Below are 19,843 nucleotides of genomic sequence, written 5' to 3' on the forward strand. Positions count from 1 at the left end.
TCACAGTGCAGGGCATGGCACGTCACAGGTGTTCCATCCACAGGATTCCCTGCTGGTGCTAGCCTCGACCTCGTGACATCACAGAGGAGGGCCTGGCACTTCACAGGTGTTCCGTCCACAGGATTCTGTAGCTGGTGCTAGGCTGGACCTCGTGACATCACAGTGGAGGGCCTGGCACGTCACAGGTCTTCATTCCACAGGATTCTGGCCCTAAGGCTGTCACAACTTGCAAACATACACATCCATACAAGCACGTGCGAAGACACTCACACAGGGGGGGTCATACGCTACAATTTATTATGAACTTTACCAAGAGAACCCAATGAGGGCCACTTTTCATTGGTCACAGTGAGATAACTTCGAATCAATGACACCCGGGAGCAGTTGTTGCGTCCCTGCTGATAGATGGGTCGCCCCTCGTGGACGGTTTACCATTCACAGCAGGAGCTCTCATTCTTCGCCAGGCTCGTAATGGGGTCTCACTTGTGTGAATTTCTAGAACAATCTTTACTGTGTGTTGCTCCGGGGTGCTTCTACTTTCCCTGTGAGTCTTATCATAGCTGCCAAGTTTCTGCGGTCATTGTGTGATGTGCCGTTCCAGTCCATGTTTTTTCCTCTGAATTATGGGACCTGAAGTCCTGTTTATAATGAACAAGACTACAAGTCCCAGAATTCCAGGAAAAAACGGGGACTGGAGCAGCACAACACGGATGGACCCGGAAAACTTGGTAGCTCTGCGAGAAACCTGTGCTCAGGTCAGGAGAGCAACAAGACCCAACCTTTGGGGAGGCGGGGGGCGGCAGGGAAAGGGGGCTAACACCTCCAGCAAGTGGTGCGGGCCAAGAATTTCAGGCAATGCGGGCAGAGCCATCTTTATAGCCAATATGAGGGAAAGAAGTGACACATTTTGTAGTTTTGACCGATTGGACAAACCCAATCTGATAATGATTGAAAGATTCCATGGTTACCCTTTTATTCCTCACCTAGTAATGTGGGGGGCGAGCTACTAAGGCCAAATTGTTCATAGCAGTGTTTGATCCTTTTGCCGCACATGAATATTTCGATTTATGACATGTTAATTTATTGTTAGAAATGGGTTCTCTAGTTGGCAGAGGCAGGTACCTTTGTCCAAATTGGGACCGTTGCTTCTAGTCAGGGTAAGGGGGATACACACTCAAGATAACCTCTGCTCACCCCCTGGGTAGCTTGGCCCGAGCAGACAGACTTATCCAGAAGGCAAGAGTTTTCAGCTGTGATAAATTCTTCCATGGTTAGGAAGGTTAAAGGTGCTTAATTGTAGTTGCTTTCATGTTTTGTTTTCTGGTGAACTGAGCAGTGCTGCTAGAATTTCGGTTGAGCAGTGGGAAGGCAAGGAGGAAGACTGATATGGGTGAGTGGAAATTATTTCAGGTGTGTCCTGCAGACCGCCAGGGTCAGTGGTGTGAAGGCCTTTTTAGTGTGTAGCCAAGGATCCAAGCTGTCCTTAGGTACTACCACTTCAGGTATTGCGGTTGAAGGAACCTTCTCTGCTCTGAACTCTTCTAGAGGGGCTGTTGCTTGTGACTTACAGGCCCCTTGTCAGGTTTACAGGCCACTCAGCAGCTCTCCCTATTCAGATCTCCTTTCTTGTGGTCTGGGTTCTTGGCTGCTGTCCACTCTCCAAGCTGCAGCTCCCCTCCCCAGGTCAAAGGGCAAGTCTCCCTGAAGCAAGGGAGACATCAGGTATCGCTTCAACCAGCTTTCTTCACTACCTTCTTCAGAAGAAAAGAAAATAAAACATCCTCATTGTTTACCATTTACAGGCTGCAGAGCAGCTATTACTTCATGTGTGCATTTTATTTATTTTATTTTATTTATAAAGTTTTATATGGCGCGAACTTGATCCCGAAGGATATCAGAGCGCTTTACAATTTGAGGCAATTAAATAACTTCCCACCCTATTCCAAGCCTGAATACCGAACTAAAGCTGCCGCATATGCATCAAGTTCCTGTAAGTGAGGGGAACATATAGTCACAACAAACACTGCTGCAGGAGGTAAGGACCATATATCAATTCCGCTGGACAGCAATGAAGGTATTGAAGTGATACTCACTATCCTATAAAATGCCAGGCATAAAGGCATACCTTCAAACATCAGGGTCTAAGCTGCAATGGCACTAGGGATGGGATCAAGAAAATGGCCGGAGGGCCCCACCCCGAGGATGCAATTGAGGTGGAAATAATGTATACATAGACCAGTGACTATACACTGAGCCACACATGTGCACTTGTTTAGTATCCACAAAAACATCAGATTTACACCTACAGTGGAAAGACCATAAGGGAAGCCATATTAATTTAGGAAAACATAATATTGCCTGAACATGCTATTGGGACGGGGATGTCCCCTGTGAGGTACAAGTCATGTTGCCCTATCCTGAAAACTCGACTGAGAGTAGCTGGTATCCCAGAGATTATTTAATTTTGGCCCTAGCCTTATGTTAATCTAGCGCATAGAGGCCTATGCTGTCCCTTGACGTGACGGAGGTCATGGACCTATCCTGTGACCTGGAGGGACATGTCAAGCATGCCCTCATTTACCTGATTGTGGACTACCAGCCTGCCACAGGTTTAGCATGTAAACTGATGGCGCAGCATACCGTGTTTTGCGAATGCATAGTTATGATCAGACCTTTTTATCTGTGTCACTGGAGTGTAGGCCCGCCGATGTAAAGTTCTGCCTCAGTACGCTAATCCTAACCCTTGTGCTAACATTCCAAATATATGCTGTGTGTGTTTATGTTGTGTCTTGTGTGGTGGTACATGCAATATGTACACAAGTATGCCCGTGTAATGGAGGCCTCTGGATTCCATTCTGGAAGCCCCAAATCTGCTCCTGTGCACAAGATGGAGGTGAGATTGTTTTCACAGACAGCGGAAGTGTTTTGCTGGCGTTCCTAAAGCTGGAGGGAGGAGACATAGACAACAAAATGGGGACACAGGAGACAAGACACTTTCAGAAATTCACTGAAGCCCTTTTGCTGAGAGAAACTGCTGATTAGTCTACCTGTAGCACTGCCACTTGCATGATGGTGGCAGTGAAGGGTGGGACAGAAGTCTTCATTTCAATGTGGAAAGGATCTTTTAGGTGAGCCTGCCTTTTGTATTTCCCCTGATCACTGCATAGTGTGGTTGTTGATACTGAGTGATGAAATCGATTTCAAACATTTGTATTGATCTTTTGTGTTAGCACGATGTATCTATATTTACATGTATATTATATAACACACTAATTTGTTATGGCAATGCAAGAACTTCCTTTCCTCTCCTGCCTTACATTTCTTTTTTACGCATACTACAAACCAAATAGACTCCATTTTGGACCCACACGTATTAGACTCGAACGGTGGTCATGTGCCACTCCCTTTCAGCAGCCGAGTAAGCCCTGTTAGCTGAGTTATACAGAGAGCTTAATACATACTATTCTTTCTTGTTCTGAGACCCAAGGTCGCATCTGGTTTCAGAGGTTGTTAGAATTGGGGGTCTCTGGTTGGCGCAGGTTTGTACTTGCGACAAGCAGGGACCCTCTCCTCTAAGTCAGGGCAAAGGATTACTCCCAGAAATAACCCCTACTCGCCCGTTAGGTAGTGTGGCGCAAGCAGTCTAGGCTAAACTCTGGAGTACATAGGGTTAAACATTTGCAACATCACACACAACGACCATCAACCCACCACACAATGACACTAGACTGTATTTCTGTAAAAATATCTTCTTTATATATATCTTTAGATCAGGCTTGTAAATACAGTCTTTGCGTAGTTTAAGAAAATGGTTCCAGTTACTCTCTGATTATGCCACAGGTCGTTGTATCAGCGTTAAAAGAATTGTTCTGGTGCTTAAAAAGGGTTGCGGACTCTTCCCTAGTCCTGGTACGTTCCTCCAGCAAGAATTTCAATCAGCCAGGGCCTCTCTGCGCCAACGATCGGACCCGGTCTGCCCAATCTCACGCCTCTAGCGGGATCGGCGGCCGGGGAGTCACTGTCAGCCTGACGAGCGCGCTGCACGGCTGTCAGGGGAGAGAGCGGGGGCCCGGGGAGCGCTCACTGCGCGGCTCCGGGGGCTCGGCTGAGGCAGATGGCGGTGCGAGCGAGGTGGGACAGCGGCTCGCACCGCGGGACGGGAAACAGTACCTTTGTCTTTTTGAAGGGGTCGGGTGCAGGCCGGCTCGGTGGTCCACGTCGCGGTGTCTTCCTCCCGAGGTTGGAGCGAGCGGCGGCTCGGCTCTGGCTCGGAGGTTGGCGTTGCGGCGCGGGTCGGGTAGACGGCGACACACCTCAGGTCCTGGAAAAGGGGGGCAGAGCCCCGGGTAGCAGCGTGAGGCGCACACAAGCCTCTCAGGTCACAGCAGATACTTGGCTAAGTCCGTTCTTGCGGTGCTTCGCAGTTAGGCAGGCGGTAGGGACGGTGATTAGGCCAGCGAGGCTGGGCCTTTCGGTGTCACCTGGTGCCGGCCAGTTAGCAGATGCGGTGCTCGGCGGGACGGGGTGCCAAGGGCCTCGTAGGAGGGGCGCAGGGATTCTTTCACAGCACGCTCCTCTTTCCTTCAGCAGCTGTGTCGATCAGGCTGCTGGCTCACAGCAGCTCCTTCTTCCAGGGGGACAGGGTAGCGCCCACTGTTCCTGGGGCGCTGGTCAGGGGGCAAGTTCACAGCAAGCCCTTGGAGATCTTGGTAAAAGTTTTAGCACAAGGTGGATAAAAGCAAAGTCTTTCAGTCTTTCTTCTCCTGCTCTCCTTCAGCAGCAAGGCACCCACCACAGGCCAGTCTCTTGGGGTCAGAGTCAGTACTTCTCCTTGCAGTTTCCAGGGTCCTTCTCTTCAGGCAGAGCTTCTTCTTTGCGCAAACTGGATCTAATTTACAAGGAGCAGGGCTCCTACTTTTATACACAGTTTCTTTTGTTCTCACTGGCCAGGGGGGCCTCTGCATAACTGCTTCAGTCTCTGAGTACTTGTTGTGGGTACTTATGACTTCTGTATTCAGTGTGAGGGCAGGCACATCAGCCGCTCCCCAGGGGGGCGGAGCCGGCATTGAGAGGGCAGGAGTGGCCTGAGTACTTTGTTGACAAGCTTCGGTCCTTCCTGGGCCAGGTGCAGGCGGAGTCATCAGTCGCTCCCCAGGAGGGCGGAGCCAGCATTGTGGAGGCAGAGCACAGCCTGATGCATCATTCAGGGGAAACTCCCACCACCCATTAAGGGGTCCTCCTGCTAATCACTACCTGTCAACTCCCAGCCCTGTCACTCACACACACCAGACAGTCAGATCCACATCCAAGCAGAGGCGGGCTGAAATGGTTAGGCAAGCAAATGCTAACTTTCTAAAAGTAGCATTTGCAAACACAGGATATTAAAATAAATTTTACTAAAAGAAGTATTTTATTATTCTGAGTCCAGGCATACTAAACATGAATTTCTACCATGTTCCCTGAGCCTGCTGGGATTATAGAGTGTAATAATTCCAGCAGCCCATCTGGCCTAGAAGGGAACAGGTAGCCTTACAATAGTGAAAAACGAATTTGGCCGTAATTCACTATTAGAACATGCCACACACATCAGGGCATGTTCTACCTTATCCTTACAATGCACCCTGCCCTCAGGCCTACCATAGGGGTGACTAATATGAAGTTTAAGGGAAGGTTCAGGGGCTGGCAAGTGTGTGCACTTGCCCAGCCATGGTGACAGTACCAGACTGCACGCAGGTTCTGCAATGGCAGACCCTAGACACATTTTAAGGCTGCTTTTGTGGGTGGCGCAACCAGCGCTGCAGGCCCACTAGCAGTATTGGCATTCACAAGCCCTGGCACTCCTGGTGCACTTTACTAGGGACTAACAGTAAATCCAATGAACCAATCATGGACATCAATCATATGTACACTTTACAGTAGGGAGCACTTGCACTGCGGCACGGGTTGGCCGTGGTGCAGTGCCCTGAGTAGCAGACACCATCAAAACATTTGAGGCACAACAGCAAAAAGTGGAAGGGAAACCCACGCCAAGGTGCCAGGTCTAACACGTGTCCCCTCCAGCTGAAATGTGGGGAGAACTACCCTTCCCCAGGGAGTTCCTCATCACTAAGGCGGAAAAATCTGGACAGACCATCAGCGTTGGCGTGATCTGTGCCAGGGCGGTGTTCCACCGTGAAGTCCATACCCTGTAGGGAGATGGACCACCTCAACAGTTTTGGGTTCTCACCCCTCATTTGCATCAACCATCTGAGGGGCCTGTGGTCCGTCTGAACCCGGAAGTGAGACCCAAACAAGTAGGGTCTTAGCTTCTTCAGCGCCCAGACCACAGCAAATGCTTCTCGCTCTATTGCACTCCACCTACTTTCCCGTGGAAGTAACCTCCTACTGATGAAGGCTACGGGTTGGTCCCAGCCCTCCTCAGTCATCTGTGAGAGAACAGCCCCTACACCATGCTCTGAAGCGTCTGTTTGCACTATGAATTCCTTGGAGAAATCAGGAGCCAGGAGCACGGGCGCCGTGCACATGGCAGTCTTCAGGGTGTCAAAAGCCTTCTGACAGGTGTCAGTCCAAATCACATTCCTGGGCTGCTTCTTAGAAGTCAGTTCTGTCAAGGGGGTCACAATAGTGCCATAGCCCTTGACAAACCTCCTGTAATACCCAGTGAGCCCCAGGAAGGCTCTCACTGCAGTCTGGGTCTTGGGGGGTTCCCAAGCCAGGATGGTCTCAATTTTGGGTTGCAAGGGTGCCACCTTGCCACTCCCCACTTGGTGTCCCAAGTACACCACGGAGCCCTGCCCAATCTGACACTTGCTTGCCTTGATTGTGAGGCCTGCCTTGCGCAGCGCCATCAACACTTCCCAGAGGTGCTGCAGGTGTTCTGGCCAGGTGCCACTGAACACTGCGATGTCATCCAGGTAGGCGGCACTGAACTCATCCAGCCCAACCAACACCTGGTTGACCAACCTCTGAAAGGTGGCAGGGGCATTCTTCATCCCAAATGGCATCACCCGGAACTGGAAATGCCCATCTGGTGTGGAGAATGCTGACCTCTCCTTTGCCCCATCGGTCAAGGCGATCTGCCAGTACCCAGACGTTAAATCAAACGTGCTGAGGAACCGGGCAGCCCCTAGCCGATCAATGAGCTCATCAGCTCTGGGGATAGGGTGCGCGTCAGTCTTGGTGACTGAATTGAGTCCTCTGTAGTCCACACAGAACCGGAGTTCAGGTGTGGCTCCCGGCGCAGCAGCCTTTGGGACCAAGACCACGGGGCTGGACCAAGGACTGCTGGAAGACTCAACCACCCTAAGAGCAAGCATCTTGGAGACCTCCTCCTTGATGCAGGCCCGGACCCTGTCAGTTACCCTGTAAGCCTTATGCTTCACAGGTAAGCTGTCCCCTGTGTCCACATCATGGACGCACCAATCTGTGACACTAGGAACCAGGGAGAACAGGTCTGGAAACTGCCCCAGCAACTGGCGGCAGTCTTCCTGTTGCTCAGGGGTCAGGGTGGGTGAGAGGTTAACTCCATCCACTGACCCATCCTTCTCACAGGCCACTAAGAGGTCAGGAAGAGGCTCAGACTCCTCCTCCATTCCATCATCAGTGGCCAACAGCATGCCCACTTCGGACCTTTTCAAGTGGGGCTTGAGGCGGTTGACATGCAAGACCCTTAAAGGATTCCTGGGCGTCTTCATGTCCACCAAGTATGTCACTGAGCTCTTGCGCTCCACAACCTCAAATGGGCCTGTCCACTTATCCTGAAGTGCACAGGGTTCCACTGGGGCCAAGACATACACCTCTTGACCAGGCTGAAGCTCTACCAGAGTGGCATTCTGGTCGTACCACCGCTTCATCTCCTCCTGGCTAGCTTCCAGATTTGCCTCAGCAAGTTGTCTGAAGCGCCTGGTTTGGTTTCTGAAGGCCAGCATGTAGCTATATACATTCTGGGGAGGTTTCCTGGGAGATTGCTCCCAGCCTTCCTTTACCAAACTCAGTGGTCCTCTCACGGGGTGACCATACAGCAGCTCAAAGGGGCTGAACCCTAGAGACTTCTGTGGCACCTCGCGGTATGCAAAGAGCAGGCATGGTAAGAGGACGTCCCACTTACGCCTCATTGGACCTTCCAGGCCCATGATCATGCCCTTCAGGGTTCGGTTGAATCTTTCAACCAACCCATTTCCTTGGGGATGGTAAGGTGTGGTGAACTTGTAGGTTACACCACACTCTTGCCAAAGGGACTTCATATACTTGGATATGAAGTTGGTCCCTCTGTCGCTCACCACCTCTAGAGGGAACCCCACTCTGGAGAAAATTCCCATTAGTGCACGCCCCACCACGGGGGCCGTCACTGTCCTCAGAGGGATGGCTTCAGGGTACCGGGTGGCATGATCCACCAAGACCAGGATGAACCTGTTGCCCATGGCTGTCTTGGGGTCCAGAGGCCCAACAATATCAATACCCACTCGTTGGAATGGCGTACTGACCACAGGGAAGGGTTGGAGGGGAGCCTTGTTCTTCCCTCCGCACTTCCCACTTGCCTGGCAAGTTGGACAGGTCCTGCAATGAGCATCTGAGCTCTTGTGCATTTGGGGCCAGTAGAAGTGGGTGACAAGCCTGTCATAGGTTTTGTCCATCCCCAAATGTCCTGCTAAAGGCACATCATGAGCCAGTCCCAGTAGGAAGGCTCTGAACTTCTGGGGTACCACCAGCACACGGGCTGACCCAGGTTCAGCAGCCTTAGGCTCTGAGTACAGGAGGTCATTCTCCCAGTACACATAATGTGTTTTGGCCTGAACACCATTGGCCTGGTCTGCAGCCTGCTGCCGCATACCCACGAGAGAAGGGCATTCTTTCTGCTCCCTGCAGAATTCCTCCCTGGAGGGGCCTCCTTCTTGCTGCCAATGGGTCAGCTCAGGCAGGTCCCCCAGTTCGGCAATCTGTTCCCCAGTAGGCTCCAGGGCATCCCCCTCAAGGTCTGCTTCCTCCTGGACCGTGGGAACTTCAGGGGCCGGTTTCCCGCGCACCCTGCGCCTTCTCCCTAAGGCCGGTTCCTGGGCCTCTCCGTCAGGCCCCAGGACCTCTTGATCACCCCTACTGGCTGCCATTGACCGGGTGGTCACGCACGCCCAGTCAGGTAGACCCACCATCTTCAGGTGAGTCGTTTTCTCCACCTTTTCCCAAGGGGAGTCCTCCAAGTCATTCCCTAGCAAACAGTCAACAGGCATGGCTTTCCTCACACAGACCTGCAGAGTACCAGAGACCCCCCCCCACTCGAAGGGAACTTGAGCCATCGGACACTGACTCTCTGAATTGTCAGCGTTGACAACCCTACAGTAGGCATGGGGTACAACCTGCTCTTGAGACACCAGGTGATGCCTCACTGCAGTCACACTGGCTCCTGTGTCTCTAAGAGCCTCAGCTTTCTTACCATTGATGGTAACCACCTGCCCATATTTTTTAGTGTTAGAGGGCAGGTAGCTTGTAGGGACCATCTCACTGTCTCCTAGTGAGACTAGGGTCATCTGAACAGGATCTCCACCCCCCGGGACCATCACTTCTTCTCCTAAGTGAACACTGGTCACTTGTCGGGGCGGAGCACCAGTGGGTGCTGGTTTTCCAAACAGGCGACACTTGGGGTCACTGGCTATGTGCCCCGGGTCACCACATTTGTAACAATTGAAGGGCCCCTTTGGAACAGGTCGACCTGTCGGGGCCCCATTCTGCTTAGGGGGCGGGGGAGGCTGAGAACCTTTCTGCTGGTCCCCTTGGGGATTACTTTGGGGGCCTTTTTGGAACCCTTTCTGTTTTCCCTTGTCCCCCCCACTCTTCTGCTGGGGACCCTGCCCACCCTTGGCGGAGTCTCCCACTGGACCCTTGTGGACCCTGGTGCTGAGCCAGCGGTCCGCCTCCTCAGCAAGTTTCCTCGGGTTGGACAACTTGCTATCAATCAGGTGCTGGCGTAACTCAGGAAAACATTGATCAGACAAGTGCTCCCATGCAATTAAATCAAAGAGACCTTGAAAATCATTCACTTTGTTACCCTTCACCCAACCATCCAGTGCTCTGCAAAAAAAAGTCACAAACTCCACATACGTATTCCCAGGCCGCTTATTACACCCCCTAAACTTCTGTCTATACATTTCAGGGGTAAGCCCATACCTGGTCATTAAAGCTTCTTTCATAGGGGGATAGGATCTCTGGTCTTCAGTGGGCAAATCTAGCAGGGTGTCCCGCCCTTCGCTAAGGAACCTTCCCCATAACCCCGCTCCCCAATCCCTCTCAGGGACCCGGTGGGAAAGCATGGCTACCTCATATGCCCTAAACCACTGTCCTATGTCATCCCCCTTAAAGAACTCTTTAACTACATCTTTGGGGATGTGCACTCTTGACTCTACCTGCACCGGCGTTGTGCTGCCACCAGAGGGAGGATGATCCAAGGCTTTCTCTTTTAGACTCATCTCCCTCATTTTCACATCAAACTCCAACTGGAGTTTTCGCTCTTCCAGAGCCATCCTTTTGCTCTCCAGCTCCAGTTGGCCCTTCAAGTTTAATTCTGCCAGCTTCATTTCATGATTCCTGGTTTCTTTTCTGTCTGCCAGCTCCTCTGGCGACAGGCCTCTGCCAAAGCTATGGATGCTGCCTTCCTTGTCAGGTACACCAGTATCATCAGGTAACTCCTGATCCTCAGGTGCATTCCTAGATTCAATCCAGGCTTTCAGGGCTTTGTAGTAATCCGTCTTGTTCTTGCACCCTGCACGTGGAACCTTGAATCTCTTGGCAAAGAAGATTAGCTCATCTTTCTTGTATTCGTCCAGTTTTGACACATCCCATTCTATCTCCAACACCTCAGAGGTCACAGACGCGGTTTTCTCTACGCTGTTGGTGCCAGGCATGGTTTTAGACAAAAAGGGATCTTCTTCTAGCAGAGCAAAGTCACTTAAAAAGAAATCTGTGGCTCAGTTACTGGATTGAAATCACTGTGCAATGGTCACTAGTCAATGTATGGACACTGCAAATGTAAATTCGAGATCCTCACCGCTGCGTCCAATGTTAGAATTGGGGGTCTCTGGTTGGCGCAGGTTTGTACTTGCGACAAGCAGGGACCCTCTCCTCTAAGTCAGGGCAAAGGATTACTCCCAGAAATAACCCCTACTCGCCCGTTAGGTAGTGTGGCGCAAGCAGTCTAGGCTAAACTCTGGAGTACATAGGGTTAAACATTTGCAACATCACACACAACGACCATCAACCCACCACACAATGACACTAGACTGTATTTCTGTAAAAATATCTTCTTTATATATATCTTTAGATCAGGCTTGTAAATACAGTCTTTGCGTAGTTTAAGAAAATGGTTCCAGTTACTCTCTGATTATGCCACAGGTCGTTGTATCAGCGTTAAAAGAATTGTTCTGGTGCTTAAAAAGGGTTGCGGACTCTTCCCTAGTCCTGGTACGTTCCTCCAGCAAGAATTTCAATCAGCCAGGGCCTCTCTGCGCCAACGATCGGACCCGGTCTGCCCAATCTCACGCCTCTAGCGGGATCGGCGGCCGGGGAGTCACTGTCAGCCTGACGAGCGCGCTGCACGGCTGTCAGGGGAGAGAGCGGGGGCCCGGGGAGCGCTCACTGCGCGGCTCCGGGGGCTCGGCTGAGGCAGATGGCGGTGCGAGCGAGGTGGGACAGCGGCTCGCACCGCGGGACGGGAAACAGTACCTTTGTCTTTTTGAAGGGGTCGGGTGCAGGCCGGCTCGGTGGTCCACGTCGCGGTGTCTTCCTCCCGAGGTTGGAGCGAGCGGCGGCTCGGCTCTGGCTCGGAGGTTGGCGTTGCGGCGCGGGTCGGGTAGACGGCGACACACCTCAGGTCCTGGAAAAGGGGGGCAGAGCCCCGGGTAGCAGCGTGAGGCGCACACAAGCCTCTCAGGTCACAGCAGATACTTGGCTAAGTCCGTTCTTGCGGTGCTTCGCAGTTAGGCAGGCGGTAGGGACGGTGATTAGGCCAGCGAGGCTGGGCCTTTCGGTGTCACCTGGTGCCGGCCAGTTAGCAGATGCGGTGCTCGGCGGGACGGGGTGCCAAGGGCCTCGTAGGAGGGGCGCAGGGATTCTTTCACAGCGCGCTCCTCTTTCCTTCAGCAGCTGTGTCGATCAGGCTGCTGGCTCACAGCAGCTCCTTCTTCCAGGGGGACAGGGTAGCGCCCACTGTTCCTGGGGCGCTGGTCAGGGGGCAAGTTCACAGCAAGCCCTTGGAGATCTTGGTAAAAGTTTTAGCACAAGGTGGATAAAAGCAAAGTCTTTCAGTCTTTCTTCTCCTGCTCTCCTTCAGCAGCAAGGCACCCACCACAGGCCAGTCTCTTGGGGTCAGAGTCAGTACTTCTCCTTGCAGTTTCCAGGGTCCTTCTCTTCAGGCAGAGCTTCTTCTTTGCGCAAACTGGATCTAATTTACAAGGAGCAGGGCTCCTACTTTTATACACAGTTTCTTTTGTTCTCACTGGCCAGGGGGGCCTCTGCATAACTGCTTCAGTCTCTGAGTACTTGTTGTGGGTACTTATGACTTCTGTATTCAGTGTGAGGGCAGGCACATCAGCCGCTCCCCAGGGGGGCGGAGCCGGCATTGAGAGGGCAGGAGTGGCCTGAGTACTTTGTTGACAAGCTTCGGTCCTTCCTGGGCCAGGTGCAGGCGGAGTCATCAGTCGCTCCCCAGGAGGGCGGAGCCAGCATTGTGGAGGCAGAGCACAGCCTGATGCATCATTCAGGGGAAACTCCCACCACCCATTAAGGGGTCCTCCTGCTAATCACTACCTGTCAACTCCCAGCCCTGTCACTCACACACACCAGACAGTCAGATCCACATCCAAGCAGAGGCGGGCTGAAATGGTTAGGCAAGCAAATGCTAACTTTCTAAAAGTAGCATTTGCAAACACAGGATATTAAAATAAACTTTACTAAAAGAAGTATTTTATTATTCTGAGTCCAGGCATACTAAACATGAATTTCTACCATGTTCCCTGAGCCTGCTGGGATTATAGAGTGTAATAATTCCAGCAGCCCATCTGGCCTAGAAGGGAACAGGTAGCCTTACAATAGTGAAAAACGAATTTGGCCGTAATTCACTATTAGAACATGCCACACACATCAGGGCATGTTCTACCTTATCCTTACAATGCACCCTGCCCTCAGGCCTACCATAGGGGTGACTAATATGAAGTTTAAGGGAAGGTTCAGGGGCTGGCAAGTGTGTGCACTTGCCCAGCCAGGGTGACAGTACCAGACTGCACGCAGGTTCTGCAATGGCAGACCCTAGACACATTTTAAGGCTGCTTTTGTGGGTGGCGCAACCAGCGCTGCAGGCCCACTAGCAGTATTGGCATTCACAAGCCCTGGCACTCCTGGTGCACTTTACTAGGGACTAACAGTAAATCCAATGAACCAATCATGGACATCAATCATATGTACACTTTACAGTAGGGAGCACTTGCACTGCGGCACGGGTTGGCCGTGGCGCAGTGCCCTGAGTAGCAGACACCATCAAAACATTTGAGGCACAACAGCAAAAAGTGGAAGGGAAACCCACGCCAAGGTGCCAGGTCTAACAGAGGTGATAAGCGCATTCCTAGAGGCGTCGTACTTGTGCTCCCAGGCACCGAGACGAAAGGGAGTCACCCCTCCTGACCCTCCCCAATAATAGCAGAAGCAGACTTCTAAATGAGCTTTGTGTGCCATATAAGGTCTTTCCTTTTAACTACTGTGCCTACCTGTCATTTTCCATGTACGGTGATCTCATGTAACACAATGAAAGTATATATTCCATGTATTGGGAGTGAATCGGCAGTCTTCTCCACGCACTGGCTGGGTGACGTTGGAAGGGCTCCTCTATAGAGTATTGGTTGTCTAATAAACGGTTTACTTTTTCTTCACTGCCAACTGACTTATTATTTGGTAAGACGATTAGTGGGGCTATTGGTAGGTATAGCTCCTTAGATTATTTTTGTAATTCGTCAGATACACCAGGTATAGGAAGCTCACCTCTCTTTGTCCCTTGGTTGTGGTTACTCCTGGATGGAGACTACCGTACTACATGGAGCATCACTCTGCTCTGCATCCTACTGTGATGGCTGCTGTGCATCCAGAGGTGGCGTCTGTCTTATATTCAACTTCCCAGATGACAGGGGTTATTCCCTGGAGTCTTGTCTTGCTGGAAGAGCTTATCTCTGACCTTAATTGCGTGGAAGCCAGCCAGCCTACTGAGAGAGGGAAATATCCTGCCAATCCTGCAGGAGGTGTTGGAGTAACAGGCAGACCCTAGTGCTGAGGGTCAAACCAGGGGAATGGAGACAGCAAAGACTGATTGGTGAGTCCGATAGCATGAGCACAGTCTCTCCAGAAGTGAGGTGGCACACGTAAATTGTGGATTGGCCGCTAACCTTGCGGCAGTGCAATAAGACCGATTGGGGGTGTCCTTGCTGGAAAAGGGAAACAACTGTGACCATGGACATTTTTGCCATCAAAGCAAAGACTTGTGCCATCACCACTGCTGCGTTTTCAAAGTGCTCACTGTGACTGCTAGTGTGCCGCTGTGTCCCTGTCTAAATAGCTACCCATCTCTTGCTCAAGTGACCCAGAAGTGGGTCCAGTGCCTGCCCTGTGACCCCCACCACCAGTATCTGCATTTGTCGAAGAACTCCAGGCTACCAATTGAGCTACCCATCCTGTTAACAGCTTACCAAGATCAGCTGCCTTTTCTGCAACCACCACGTCTCATCCCAGAAGTAGGAGAGATTGGAGACACTTGTGTCGAAAAAACATGGAGGCTGTGTTGTGGTGAGACTGTGTCCAAGGAGACTGGATTGAACTGAGCTCAAACATTACTGAACTAGGGTGTCTGCGTCTGAGCCTTGAATCATGTTACACAAAAGTCTCTGACCTAAGGGGGACATGTTTGGCGTAGTTCGCAGAGTTTTGCTACGTGGACCTCCGTGAAGTTACAAAAAAACCCAGTGAAGTTCCGTGAGTGGCGGAGTGCAATGCGATCTGCAGTTTGTGCTGGCATTTCTGCTGCTCTGGTAAAAATTGTACCCAGTTCAGACATGGCTATATGCAAATCAGTCTGACCCTGTGTCTCATGGGAACAGTCCAGCCCGAACTGCCATGTCTAAACTGGGGTGGCAGAGTGGGCTAAAGAACGGTGATGGATCAAACCCAGATCTTTTGACTGGGTGTGAGTGTTTGATTGGTTCAGATGCTCCGTCCATCACCACCCCCTTTTGTACCGCTTTGGCCGCCATAAGTGTGGCAGGGTATGCTCAGACGCGAGTCCCTTGCTCACTTTGCCACTGGATTCAAGCAAGCCGGGCTGAAGACGGCTGGAATCCCAGAAACCGGTCCTCGGAAGCTTGTTTCTGGTCCAGGGAAGGCATGGCTTGGCAGTTCGGGCTGGACTGTTCCCATGAGGCACAGGGTCAGACTGATTTGCATATAGCCATGTCTGAACTGGGGTGGCAGAGTGGGCTAAAGAACGGTGATGGATCAAACCCAGATCTTTTGACTGGGGGTGAGTGTTTGATTGGTTCAGATGCTCCGTCCATCACTACCCTCTTTTGTACCTTCTTATATCTAAGCATCTTAAGCTGTATGACTGGGTCAGTTGCATTGATCTGATAAGTAAGCTTGTTGCCATGATTGTTCTAGTCTAACTCACAGAAAATTTTCTAAGCCTCAATTTCATAGCTCTGTTTGCAGCTCTGGTATACACCTGTGTCATTTACAAATGGGGAAAAGGAATGCCTCTGAAGGGGATGGGTGAGGGGGTTGGTAAGAAAGAAAAACAAAAATTAGCAAAAACATGCTGGAGGCAATTGTGTGCTTGACAGCCATGACAATCTGTTGGTTGAATGTGGTAGATACTCGCTCCAGCCCCTGCTGCCTCGCTTCCTCACCCCATTCATTTTCCACCCCCATGCAGCACAAACAAGCAAAAGCAAATCCAGGGGATGTTTAACGAACATACTCTTCAGGCCGAGGAGCAACATACTGTGGGTAAAGCACACTCACTGTTAACAACCGCACTAGTACACCCCGATTCTGGTGCGCGACTACAGTCAACACTTGAGGATGCTTTACCTTGTAGTAACTGCTTTGCCCCATTGGTCAAGATGACAAACGACCAGGATGTCGCTAATAATTTGGTGCCTTCTTCCACGGCACCTGATGTTTCTGTTCCCATCTTCCCTGACCAGACCTCTTACACAGCTTCTATCTTAGATTTTTTTTGGGGTGGCCAATGCTTGTTTGAAAAATAAATATATTTTATTAACTTTTCTGATAACAATTTACATCCATATCTGTGAATTAAATAATTTTCCTAACGTTTACGTTTGTCACGACATTATATATATATCTATTATCAATAAATGTATTAAAAACTGTTAAAGGTTATTCACCACCCCCCTCCTTGCTTTTATCTTAGATTTGAAAACTGAGGTGGTGGGTCTAAAATCCATGATTACATCACTGACCAATTCTTTGAAACAGCTTCTAGCTTTTAGCAACAAGCATGCAGTTATTGGGCAAATTGATCTACCCGCAACCATTTCCAGACCATCTGCTGCTGTAACCAGACGTAGACTACTGTGAATAAGGGTGCCAATCCCATATCCTATGATGTTCCCACTGCTAATCACGATCAGCAAATTCCCAGTCATGTGCCGTTGTGGCCGCTTAACTACAACGGGTTAACTTCCAATACCTCGAGTACTCAAAGCTTAAGCGCTCATACTGGGCACTTTACTCTGGATAGTTTTCCCTCTTCTTCTTCCTTTGGGGCCAATCTCGGTCATAAACCTAACAACTCCATGTGCCCCTCTAAAAGTAGACCTGCCAGTGCTGATTCCATCATGATGATCGGTGTTCCTAATCCAGGCTTCTTCAATGAGTAGCTCATGAGCTACTGGTAGCTCTCCACCCACCAGTAAGTAGCTCTCCTGTGTGCAGCCCAACCTACTAAAGTAGACACTTTTGGGTGGTTGAATTAGTCGTGTTGAATAAAATTTAAAAGTGTCTATTCAACACAAAAAATGTGTATTTTGAAACCTCATAATTTCGCAAACATATTTAAAGCTGATATTTGAGTGCTAAATCAGGTGGCATTGGGGAGACGTAGTACTAATATTAATACCTTGGTGCCAGCTGCATTAGATCTCTGGTTGTTATGTCTTATTCATGTAGAGCAAAGGTCTTCAAACATTTTTACTCTGAGACCTCCTAGTCCTAAGCAAAACGTTTTGAGGTCAGGCCCCCGCGGGCGCTTATGAGACGATTTCAAGAAGGCTTTTTCTATAGCTTATGAACCACACTAAATATGAGACATATAAAACAGCAAATGTATCAAACAAAAACAGAAATTATCCCAAACAAGCTGCTCACCATAATTGGGCTGTTGTGAGCCCCTCACACTCTTTGACCCCAATGCAACTATACCTGCTGCACTAATGATAACCGCAGTCCTGAGTAGCAGGCTATCTCCTCTGCATCTTTTACCTCATCCCCAACGTGATGGATCATCACCTCAGTCCTAATGATTGAAAGGAAAATAAGCTCCAATGCCCCTTTTTTAAAGGTAGACAGTAATAACTGAGTTGTAGTGGGCCCCTCAAATTCCTGGGCCACAGTCCTGATGCATCTGCTTCCTTAATGATAACCAGCAGTGTCTACATACACACTTGGCAGCATTACTAGCTTCACTAATGAATGTCCCTAAAAAAAAACTCTTATATTGTCCCCTTCTTTGGGGTATATCTCTGAAGAAGCTGTCTCTGGCCATTTGTAAACATAAAAATAAGTCCCCATACTGTGCTCCCTATTCTGGGCCTTCTCTTTGACAAAATCTATGAATCTCGCTCCTTTCCTCTGTCTCCTAGACCATTACTGTGAGGCCCCAGGGATCGAGAGGATTAGGGCTATGCATTTGAATGCAACCCTGCTTGCCTTCTACCTGCCACCCATTAACTTAGCTTTCACCAAAAAACTGCCCCTGAATGGTTAATACTGACTTTGAGGTGCCTCTGCCTGAAAGTGAAGGGTGTGGTGGTAATGCAGATAGTTAAAAAAACAGCCTTCTTACCAGCTATTAATTGATTGAGTCACTTAAAGCCAGGGCCACTGGAATTATGTGTTTCTGCATCAGCAGTGTTTTTCACATAATTATAGTTTTACTGCATTTGCTCCCTAATTCACAGATTTGAACTAAAGAAACATGATTCTAACTCAAACGGAACAAAAGTTACTTAAAGCGTGACAAAGTGTTCCGAGCATTGGAAGGCCCTTTGCAAAGATTCAATGGTAATCTTGTAGTTGCTTACTGCTGTATTTGGGTGTTAAACTGGTAATAATGAGGTGAAATATTACCCCTGACAGCGTTACCTTGAGTTAAAATGTCAAAATAATGAAGTAATGCTAACCACAAAATGTGGCGCGTTGTGCCGCATAATTTACCTTTTCTTGCTGCATAATGTATTCAAACATGTCGCATATTGTGGTCCTCTACTGCTGAATAATTCCAGTGGCTCTGCTTAAGGCTTCATGGTGGCAAAGATGTATTCTTTTTGAGATGTAATGTAAGGATGTTATCAGCCGAGATCTGGAATAGGGGAGACACTTCCAAAAATGTCTGCATTGGATACAGATGCAGCAACCTAGCTTAGAGTATGTAAATATTGTTTTAAAATAATAACTTACAGATTCACAGTTTCTGCCACAGGCTGGGACCTCATAGCACTATAAACAGGGCCACTGGAATATTCCGCAGGAGAAGGCCAAATTATGCAGAAGGGTTGACTAAATTCTGCAGCAAGTAAAGGCAAATTATGCTGCATATTTTGTCATAGCATTACTGCATTATTTTGCAATTTGTACACTTGTTAACACTGCCCTGGGTTTTATTGCCCCTCATAAGTACCACATTGATACCCACAAATAGCAATAAGCAACAGAAAGGAGACCAGTCAACCTTTAGAATTGGCCTTTCACTCTGAGGTAATGTGTTGCTGCATTTTTAGTAACTTTTGAACCATTTGAGCTAGAAACAAGTTTTTTTTTAAATCTGCAAATTATGTAGCAGACACTGGATTATGTGGCAAATGCAGGAAATCCATAACTATGCGCAAAATGCCCAAACCGCACAATTGCATAATTCAAGTGGCCCTGACTATAAATACAAAGGTCACTATTCCTCTGCACCAACTAAGGTTCAATTATGTGTTGCTTAGCTTTAACACACACAGACATCTGCAGTGATGGTAGTCACTAACTGAGGTTTCATAACCTAAAAGAGTGCAGTTATCACCAGTTAGTTAAACTTGCATTTATTATTCAATTAAGTTGTTATTGCATTATTTTATACACACCTGCAAGACTGTGAACACAAAACACGTAGGCTTTTCATTTTATATTCAGCAACCTCTTTGACCCTGCCAGCACACCAGGGGCACAACTAGACCCGAACTTCGGGGGGCTAACACTCCCAGCCAGGGCTGGCCCTAGCACTGGCCGCACACGGTGTAACACTCTTTTTTGGTGCCCCTCCCCTATTTTCCCCTACATGAATTCCCTCACTGCTACTCACCAGCAATGCACCTCACCTCTTTATAGCCCCTTTCAGACAAACATTTCATTTTTTAATAGCGCTACTCATAGTTTACTCACACTCAGTTCTGTGATCCACATGGCACCCGTTCTTTGTAGCAGGCACATTAACCCTCTGCGATGTGTGGGTGGTAGGAGTGCCCATGTGAGTGCATGGTGAGCGATGCGACAGTGTGAGAGTAGGGTAAAAGGAATGACTGCAAGGTGAGTGAGG

The sequence above is a fragment of the Lissotriton helveticus genome, chromosome 4_1, assembly GCF_964261635.1.
Source record: "Lissotriton helveticus chromosome 4_1, aLisHel1.1, whole genome shotgun sequence".
NCBI classification, from domain to species: Eukaryota; Metazoa; Chordata; class Amphibia; order Caudata; family Salamandridae; genus Lissotriton; species Lissotriton helveticus.